Genomic DNA, 10,493 nt, shown 5'->3' on the forward strand with positions numbered 1-10,493 from the left:
TCCACTCCCGGCACCTTCCCCTGCAACCGCAAGAAATGCAAAACTTGAGCCCACACCTCCCCCCTCATTTCCTCCAAGGCCCCAAGGGATCCTTCCATATCCATCACAAATTCACCTGCACCTCCACACACATTATTTACTGCATCTGCTGCACCCAATGTGGCCTCCTCTACATTGGGGAGACAGGCCGCCTACTTGCGGAACATTTCAGAGAACACCTCTGGGACACCCGCACCAACTAACCCAACCACCCTGTGGCTGAACACTTTAACTCCCTCTCCCACTCCGCCAAGGACATGCAGGTCCTTGGCCTCCTCCATCGCCAGACCATGGCAACACGATGCCTGGAGGAAGAGCGCCTCATCTTCCACCTAGGAACCCTCCAACCACAAGGGATGAATGCAGATTTCTCCAGCTTCCTCATTTCCCCTCCCCTCACCTTATCTCAGTCCCAACCCTCAGACTCAGCACCGCCTTCTTGACCTGCAATCTTCTTCCCGACATCTCCGCCCCATCCCCTCTCTGGCCTATCACCCTCACCTTAACCTCCTTCCACCTATCGCATTCCCAACGTCCCTCCCCCAAGTCCCTCCTCCCTACCTTTTATCTTAGCCTGCTTGGCACACCTTCCTCATTCTTGAAGAAGGGTTTATGCCCGAAACGTCGATTCTCCTGCTGAATTGGTGAATGAGGAATGGAACTGCCAAGAAAATAGCATTAACAACTTAACATGCCTATTGATGCCTTTATCCAGAAGTTCAGTTGGTTTTTATTATGGGGAACTGCTGACGTCCCAAATCCATTACATCTCAGGATTGTATATCAGACATTTGTTGTGCATTAGTGATGGATAGGTGTCTGTGGTGATTGGCCAGAGGCTTTTATTGAATACCACAATATCCTGTTTTGAAATCTACAACTGATGCTGAAGCCATTCAATTGCAGAAATTGTATATTTCAATACAATTTCAATGAAACATCAAATATAACCAGAATTAGAGTAGATGCAAACAAAATAATTGAAAGTGCTCCTTAATGAATAATTAAGACCTCCAAACAGTGATTTACTGGTTACAATTTGCTTTAATTCAACACAATTCTCTAATCTTTGCAATAAAAATTAAATAAAATGATCTTATTGGCACAAATTCTGTGATTATCTATGCACATCTTATTTGAGCAAATGACACTCAAGAACGAGTATAACATATGCTAGTAACAACATTATGCAACATTTTCAATTGAAGTTAACAAGTTTTCATTTGCAAAGCTGCTCAATGACTTTGCAATCTTCAAATTGCTTTGCAGCACATAAACTAGGCTTATCTTTGAAAGTCGTCTGCTAATATCAATTTCCCTCCATTTATTATCAATATTATTATAATTTAAATAAAAGAAGTGGAGAGCATCAAATTCTAACAAAAGGACCCTGAACTGTAACATTAACTCTGTTCCTCCCTCCTTAGCAGCTGCTAAATGTTTCCAGGACTTGTGGTACATATTTCAAATTTCCAACATCTGAGTAATTTACTTCACATTTACTGAGTACATCATTCCATATTGATTTGCTAAGGAATATTTAACAAGATAAAAGAGGTACTCCGCTGTGCATGACACATAACAAGATCATAAACCTACTGAAAAACAAAGTGGACATTCCAAGTGGGCCATGTTGTGCAAGAGGGCCAGACATTATGGGTTCAATTCCCATCTGACTCAAAATTGTGTCACAATATTCCTGAGCATTTTAATTAAAAATAATTATAATGTTGTTCCCTATTTTTGGAGTCTAATCTCCATTCAGTGAGGATTGGCATTTGCACTGATGCACATACATGATGTGAATGAAATTTTCTTTTCTGTCAAAGTTCATCATCTTTGAAAGATCCTTATGAGTAATATCAATATATGTATTTGCTGAGGGACCAGATTGTTTTTCTCCACTTCCTTCCTCGCATGTGGAAGTGGCTATATTAGATAGAGGGGAAGAATATGAAAAAGAGAATAAAACAGATGTAGTTATTCCTCTCATTAAGGTAATTGAACCCCAACCAGATGGTAACAAGTTTTAAATCCTGGGGCTGTCTATCACTTTAGCACATTTGCCTATTGATCAGTTCTTAGATACTATAAAGGATGGAGCCTGGGGAAAGAGAAATCTGACATAATCTCATTAGTTTTACATGAATTGTGCCTCCTGCTGGCTGGATGGTTGCCAGACGTAAATATGTGGCCTCAGTCCTCCCTTGCCCAAATTGGCGATGGATCGCTTGTGGTAAATACTGTAGACCAGAAAGAAGAATACCACAACATAACTTTTAAAAGAATTCTTGTTTATTTGGGCCAAGAAATTTCACCATGGGATATGAATACTTTATGAACATTTTGATATACTCATTGAAGATTCTTCTCGCTCCTATTTTAGTCAAATATTAGCTGTTTCAAATAAATAACTTCATTTATTGCTTGCAATTGAGAGAACTGCAAGTGAAGATACAGGATGTTTTTTCTGTTTTTGACAGTTGGAGTACAATTCCTAACCAATGTTTCCAGCATCACAGACTCACATTATCAGTTTTAAGTTACAATTGAATAAAATTATGTGATTAGAATGCTTGAGGTCAGAACCACTTCCTTAACTTTCCCTTTGTTAGCTAGTCAACATGTCTCAGTATGAGATTAAAAAAAACAAGGTTCTGTTGTTGCTCTGGTTTATGAGTCATGCTTGTAATTGCCATGTCATAGAGAACCTGTATTTGCAATTCACACAAAGAGAAATGGTCATTTATTCTGATAAAAATGTACCAACAGTCTCTGAGCACTCCTTAACTTGTAGTCTGATACTCATCATTTGTCTTTTGTTTTGTGTTTATTAACTGGTGGCTTGAAAGCCGCTTCTATATCCACATTGGCATTTGACACCTCCTAATTGCAGGCCTGAAAATCAACATTGTTCTGAAGGAATCAATGACATTTTGAAATGTAAGTAAACCTTTTCCAGGTGAAAAACCAAGAAAATGTTGCCTGACAGCGGAGGTGAACGATCCTTTCACTATGAGTTGAGTGGTATATTTTGCCAAAGGAATGGTTGCAGTATTGAATATTAATGACAGATAAGAATCACTATGTGACAGTTCAGATTCGTGGATTCACCTTATTCTGCTCCTGTGCTGGCAGTCATCATCTTGCTCATGTTTATTTTCAAACACTCATTTTCACATCCTTCTTTTCCAGCTGTTGCCTCTCTGCTGTAGAGGCAGGATAGGGTCATAAAGTTATACAACACCATAGTATCCATATCCCAATCACACAACCTTTGCGCACAATCTCAATCCAGGATGATGTCCATAGGACCATCAAAGCAGTGAAAGATACCTTGCTTGCGAGAAGACAGCGAGGAGCTCTGGGAATGGTCTGCCTGGCTGGGTTTCCTCAGCGACAAGATATGATTCATTACATCAGCTCTAAACTGCTCCCATCAAAAAGTCAGATAGGTTTTCTGAAGGGAAGGATTTCCATTCCTGGAATGGTCATTTAGTTTGGGGTCACGCAGTGTTTAATCGAGGCCTGAGTGGGAGCAGGAGGGCAATCAGAAACCACTAGTTTTTTGTGCTGAGTAATACCACTGAGGAGACCATGTCTGCTTTCAGAAATACCACCCAAAAATTGTTCCAGTTTCCTGAAGGATCCAGGCTACAAGGAAGCTACGTGGTGAGAGAGTTTTGTGGGACATGGGGTGGGACTTCACAGGAAGAGTATAGCACGGATTACAAAATCCATTCTAAAAGATGAAAGACCTAACAATCTAGGTTTTTTCGCTGCATCATTGTATCACTATAATCTTTTGCTATAAATTCTGTGTCTTATGGTCCTGCTTCACAACCACCTGATGAAGAAGCAGTGCTCTGAAAGCTAGTGCTTCCAAATAACCTGTTGGAGTATAACCTGGTGCTGTGTGATTTTTAACAAGGAGCAAGCATAAGCCAATCAGCTCTTCAAGCCTGCTCCACCATTCAATAAAATCAGAGCTGATCTGCTTTAACCTTAACTTTACACTCCTTCATATCCTCTGTAACCTTTCACCCCCAAATTGACCAAGAATGTATCTCCCACTGCCTTATAAATAGTGAATGATTCTTCATCCATTGCCTTTTGAGGAAGGGAATTTCAAGAGAGAAAAAGAGGTTTCCACATCTATGGCTTAAATAGATGAGACATTATTTTTAAACTATCACCCCTAGTTCTAGATTCTGCACAAGAGAAAACATTATTTTAACACCCATCTGGTCAAATCGCTCCAGGAATGTACATATTTGGGTTTGGTTGGATCCACATGGCCACACACCTCCCAATCTCCACTCCCTCAAAGAAGCACTGAGTCTCTTTGACCAAGAGTCTTCTCCCATTCACCTCCTCCACCCCTAGACAAAGTGACAAGTGGTCCACACTGTTTGTTCTGTCGACCACACCACATGATGATAAACCCATTAATCCAATGCTTAACACAGGATAGCCGTGTTAATTTGGGGACAGTGAATCTTTTAAGGCCTCAATTGTCAGCGGAAAAAGTTAGTCAACCCTGGGGTCTCCCCACCCTGGATTTCAGCCTCGAGGTGTGAAAGGTGGTGGTGTTCAGGTCTGATACTGCCCACTTGTCTTAATTAAATGCTCTCACACGCCTCCACATCAAACTCACCACCAATGAGAGCAGAAGATTCCACATATTCAAATACTTGCCTTCATGGCTCAGAACTTTGTATATTGGAGATGTGTTGTGTTACATGTTGAAGTTGCACAGGACATTGGTGAAGCCTGTTCTAGAGTACTGTGTCCAGTTCTGGTCGCCTTGTTATAGGAAGAATATTATTAAGTTGAAGAGGATTCAGGAGAGATCTATCAGGGGATGTTGCTGGGAAAAGAGGGTTTGAGTTATAAGGAGAGACTGGGCAGACTGGGACTTGCCTTACTGGAGGATAGGAGGTTTAGGGATGACCTTATAGAAATTTATAAAATCATGAGGAGAATGGATAAGATGAATGTAAAGTATCTTTTCCCTTGAGTGTAGAATTTCAAAACAATGGGGCATATTTTTAAGGCACGAAGAAAAAAAAAAATGGAGACATGAGAGGCATTTTTTTACACAGAGAGTGGTTCATGTATGGAATGAACTTCCAGAGGAAGTGTTGGATGCAGCTACAGTTAGAACATTTAAAAGACATTTGAATAGGTACATGAATAGGAGAAGTTTAGAGAGATATGGACCAAATGCAGGCAAGTGAGACTAGCTTAGTTTTGGAAACTTGGTCAGCATGGACCAGTTGGACCGAACAGTCTGTTTCCATGCTGAATGACTCTATAACTGTGTTCAAAAGCTGCCACATTTCTTCTTTTAAAAAAAACATGTCACTTACAAGGCAGTTTCATAAATTGAAGAAACTATGTTAAGGTCAAATTGACATTTTGAAATTTCAAATGACCTTTGCAAAGCCATGTATGAGTTCAATTTCCTGCATTATTGAGACATTTACAAATTATTCCAACATTTCAAAAACACTTTTGAAAACATCTTCAAATGAATCAGACTTTGAAGATTATTTTCAAATGGTGTAGCATAGATTACACATCCAAATGCTTCTCAATGTTTTACTTTTTCACCTCACAGTGTCTTCCTGTCCATACATTGGCTTATAATAAAATATTTAAAAAGGTCCTGATTTATCTCACCCTCCCAGATCTACCATAAATACTGCAATGTTTACCCTACCCCATTTCCACCTTGTACCCTAGCACCTACTGACTTGGCACCCTACCTAGTCCCTGTTGGCATCTACTTAACTGGCACCCAACCTCCTGTTCATCTAGCATCACATATCTCATTTCCCTACCTCCAAACCAGCTGACACTCTACTTACCAGCTACCTACACGTCTAACTTCTTCCCCACTTCGACCCTGACATTACACTTACCGTATGACAACAGCCATTAAAGTGGATGTCAGAACCTTAAAGGTCAAATTATTGACAGCTGTCTGCTGTGAAAAGGAGCATGTTTTGTCTTCCCTCGACAATTCCACACTATAAAAAAGTTATCAGAATGGAAGTAATGTCTAACATTTCTGAAGGTATCCTGAACAAAATTTTGTCTGAGAAATGCAGAACTCCTTTTATTCATGAAAAGAAGGACCAAAGCAGCAATGTATGTAGGATTGCAACTTCTCAGAAATGACCGTTCGGATCTATTTGGTATTTTGACTTTGTTTTGCCTTGTACCATTTTCTAAGTGGCTTCGCTTTTCAAATTGACCATTGAGAAAGCATTGTTTTTCTTCCATGTTGCAAACCGCACAGCAATACAATGATAAATACAAAAATTATGATTTCACACAGAGGGTGATCAGTGCATCAAATGGATGAAGTGGTGGAGGCTGGTACAATTACAACATTTAAATGATTAAAAATCACAAAACACTAGGCTATAGTCCAACAGGTTTATTTGGAAGGACTGAAACTCCACAACCACCTGATGAAGGAGCAGCGCTCCGAAAGCTAATGTTCCCAAACAAATCTGTTGGGCTATCGCCTGGTGTTGTACGATTTTTAACTTTGTACACCCCAGTCCAACACCAGCACCTCCAAATCATAACATTTAAAAGGTATCTTGATGGGTACATGAATAGGAAGAGATTAGAGGGATATGAGCCAAGTGCTGGCAAAAGGGACTTGATTAGTTTAGGATACCTGGTCAGCATGGATGAGTTGGATTGAAGTGTCTGTTTCCATGCTGTATGTCTCTGTGGAATGATGATATGTCTCTAAAATGAATAACAGATTGAGAGATGATGTCAGACTGGAAGATCACAACACCGTACAACCCTGTCATGGCGACCACTGCAAGACATGTTAGAGTGTCAACGTGGATACCACCATTACACATGAGGACACCACCCACCATGTACTCAGCAGGTACTCGTGACTCGGCTAATGTTGTCTATCTCATCCGTTGCAGGCAAGGATGCCCCGAGGCATGGTACATTGGTGAGACCAAGTTGATGCTATGACAACAGATGAGTGGACACTGCGCAGCAATCGCCAGACAGGAGTGTTCCCTCCGATTCGGGTAACATCTCTGTGGTCAGGGACATTTGGCCTCGGATCTTTGGGTGATCGTCCTCCAAGGCAGACTTTGGGATACGCAACAATGCAGAGTGGCTGAGTAGAGACTGATAGCCAAGTTCAGTACCCATAAGGATGGCCTCAACCAGGACCTTGGGTTCATGTCACACTACATGTGACCCCACTACATTATACACTCTCATAAATACACACACACAGACACAGACAAGCGCACACACCCACAGACAAGCACACACACACAGACACACAGATACAGACAAGAACACACACACAGACAAGCACACATGCACACGTACACACACAAGCACACATACATAAACACTCTTACAAACTCACACATTCACGCAGACCCTCGCTCATACACACACACATACACCCCCCACACTCACACCCACGTGCACACACTCTCACAGGCTTGTACTCCCTCACACACACTTTACCAAGCATGCGCACTCGCAAACACACACTCTCTCTCTCACACACACACACACACACACGCACACACTCACACTCTTCCTCCCTCACATGTATGCACACACACATATAAGTAGATGAGGTGAATCTGCATTTGCAGATACATTTGATTTTGCTCAAAAAGCACTCAATCTGCAGGCAGTCAATCCATGCAACATTTTATACATTCCACTTTGCAAACAGAACCAGTCTGACTCAAGATTGGGATACGGACAGACTCTAACCTTACACCTTCAATGCATTGTCTGAGCTTTTTATAAAGCCTTAAATTATCTCAAGAAAGTGACTTCAAAGAAGTTCTGGAATTTACATATTAATGAACCGAAACCTGCAACCCATTCTAAAAGATGAAAAACATATCAGCAATCTGGGTTTGTTCAATATGCCATTTCAGTTGCATGACACTGTGATCTTTTGCTATAAATTCTGTGTCTTATGGTCCTGTCCCACAGCTACCTGACGAAGGAGCAGCGCTCTGAAAGGTAGTGCTTTCAAATAAATCTGTTGGACAATAACCTGGTATTGTGTGGTTTTTAACTTAAGGCTGAAAAAAGCATATAAACAGAAAGGTCTTAAACACCATAGTGGAGAACTGTATCTGGTAACCTGCAATGTGCAGATTTAAATAAAAATGTTACAGTACATCAGGAGTGAATAGCTTACTTAAAGCCAACAGCATCACTTACATGGTAAAGCAATGACACCTTATTAGGGCTGTAGAATCAGCTGCATTTAAGTCATTTGCTATCTTTGCAAATCTAGCTGTTCGAATGTCTGGTTCTGATTCAACTCACTAAAGGTTCAATCTCACTTGCACAATAAGATTCCTCTGATCTTTATCATAATTCCTTGAAATCTACAAATAGAAAGATGTGCCCAAAGCAATATCCATAGCTGAACATTTAAGACCTCTCTAACAGTTCCAGCTGTACAAACTGACAATAGATAAAGTTAATCTTTAATTGACTATCAGGAAGGCTTCTTTGTCCAACAATACAAAAATAGTAGAGAAACAATTAGTTGCTAAGAGATAAGAAGATTGTACTTTGCAATTATTAGCAACAGAAGAAAACAGGTTCCAGAATTTCAGCTTATGACTTAGGTCAAAAGATTAGAGTCAGGGACAGTAACAGAAAACAAAAAGGCATTAAGGGGCAGCTTGCTGCTCAAAATTGCAAATTGAAGAAAATGGTGTTCCAAAGAGATCATTTCCAGGAAAACTTTTGTTCACAATTTTAGTTAGAAATTTGCACTCTAGGTTGGAAGCATATTCTTTTAATTTCCAGATGATGTTGTCTAATTGCATCCTGAATACATTCCTGAATATGCAAAGAATTAAGTTGAAAAACATTTCAGATTGTCAGTCAGGCTTTTGGTGGGATGCATTTGAATGCACTGAAAGCACATGAAGTGCAAAGGAAAAGGAAAATACTGTGAATGCTTAAAACCGGAAGTAAAATGTAAAATTCAGAAAATACTCAGCAGGTCTAGGAACACGTTTTTTGAGAGAATTAGGAACTGGAGGAAAATAGAAATATGATAGATTTGGTGCTATTGAAAAGAGTGAGGGAGAAGGGAGGACAAAAGAGAAGGTGTGGGATAAGTTAGAGGGCAAGAGATATTAAATAAGGAAGAGTTCATGAAACATGAAGCAAAGGGAGTGGTAATAGGTCTAGTATCAAAGCAAAGCATTTGTCTCGAGTTAATTATGAAAAACCAAATAATGAACAGATCAGCCCAAAATAAAAAAAACATGAAAAACAAATTCAAACTAACAGACGACAAATAAAAAGAATCATTATGAGGACAGATTTTGTGGTCTGTAATTGTTGAACTCAGTGTTGTGTACGACAGTCTATAATATGCTTAATTTCAAAATCAGGTGCTGTTCCTGTGACACTGAATGACAACAAAAATGTTTACAGTATGTGGAGTGTGATACTTTGCAATGTTTAACAGATTAAATAATATGTGCATATTGATCAAAAATGTTGAACATGAATTACAGGTTGGAGGATGTGCCTCAGGGAACTTTACAGCTAATGCATCAGATAACATTCAGTGAGGTTCCTCACAACAGAACTGTGCAATTTTCAGAAGATTTATGCTGTACTTGAAGAAACATGTTAGCAAAATGTGTCATGATCTCCCCAAAGACCAATGACTTTTTTTTTAAAAAGATCCATTTTCCAGGTTCTGACAGAAATAGCTCAAGGACAAGTTTCATGTTTTAAGACCTTTATTGTGAAATCAAGCTAAAATCCATGTAGATCAAATTTAGCTAAAAAGACAATAAAAACAAAAAATTAAGGAAAAGTAACTTTTATATTAACTAAGCACTGCAGTCAATATATATCTCACATTTTTTGGTTTACGCCACATTTCTAACAGATTTGTGTCACTGGAAAAATAAGTTAAACTTCCTTCCTGCTTTCTAGCAGTCACCTCTTTCTGCTGTGTCATGTTGAAACTCCTAGTATCCTTCCACAAGTTTGAACCTTCAGATCCGACATACATGTCTCTCCCTGTGTCTCAAAGAAGTGAATCACAGCATCAAGACGAGAACTTGATTTGAATAGGTTTCTGTTCAGTTGTCTCCTTCGTGGTCATCAGAACAAATGGACTTATCTCTAAGTGGAAGTGATATATATAATCTCATTATCTGCCTTTCCAGGGTATTTTGTTTCAACTTAAATTAGTGGAAACATTTCAACACAACTATCTTGCAAAGTCCAGCTCTTATAACAAATGGCAAAACTGATCTAATGAAGGAATAGCATCATTATATTGAAGGAGACTTAAACTTCTTTAACATTAACTCATATCAAGCAATTATCTCTCGTATGTTTAGGATATTTTCTTCCCGTTGTCATCCTTGCTAAGTCCA

Source organism: Chiloscyllium punctatum, chromosome 10, assembly GCF_047496795.1.
Source record: "Chiloscyllium punctatum isolate Juve2018m chromosome 10, sChiPun1.3, whole genome shotgun sequence".
NCBI lineage: Eukaryota > Metazoa > Chordata > Chondrichthyes > Orectolobiformes > Hemiscylliidae > Chiloscyllium > Chiloscyllium punctatum.